Source organism: Octodon degus, unplaced genomic scaffold (assembly GCF_000260255.1).
Source record: "Octodon degus isolate 3935 unplaced genomic scaffold, OctDeg1.0 scaffold00055, whole genome shotgun sequence".
Taxonomy (NCBI): domain Eukaryota; kingdom Metazoa; phylum Chordata; class Mammalia; order Rodentia; family Octodontidae; genus Octodon; species Octodon degus.
This window is the reverse complement of record NW_004524631.1, coordinates 10,777,006-10,777,620: the sequence shown is the minus strand read 5'-3', so window position 1 is coordinate 10,777,620 and position 615 is coordinate 10,777,006.

Genomic DNA, 615 nt, shown 5'->3' with positions numbered 1-615 from the left:
TCAGCCACCTTATCATTGACAAAGCGGCAAAAAAACTCACTGGAAGAAAGACAGCCTCTTTAATAAATGGTGCTGGAAAAATTTGCTCTTTACATGCCGAAAACTCAAACTTAACCCAGGTCTATCACCATGCACTAAACTAAAGTCAAAATGAATTAAATATCTAAACATTAAAGCAGAGACACTAAATCTCCTGGAAGGGAAAGTAGGTGGAACTCTTGAAAACATAGGGGTAGGCAAAAAGTTCATTGACAGAAATCAAATCACACGGTAAACAATTGAAAGAATTAAGATCTGGGACCTGCTCTTACTTAGACGTTTTTTCACATCAAAAGAAATTACCAGCATAGTGAAAAGGTAACCTGTAAATTTGGGAAAGATCATGACAAGCAAGTACTCAGACAAAGGTCTGCTCTCTAGAATATATAAAGAACTAAAAAACACTAGACCTCCAAAATTAAAAGACCCAATCCAGAAATAGGCATTCGAGATGAACCCATACTTCTCAGAGGAAGAAATTAAAGAAGCGAATACATATATGAAAAAATGCTCCACATCACTAACCATTCGTGAAATGCAAATTAAAACCACATTTAGATATCATCTCACCACAGA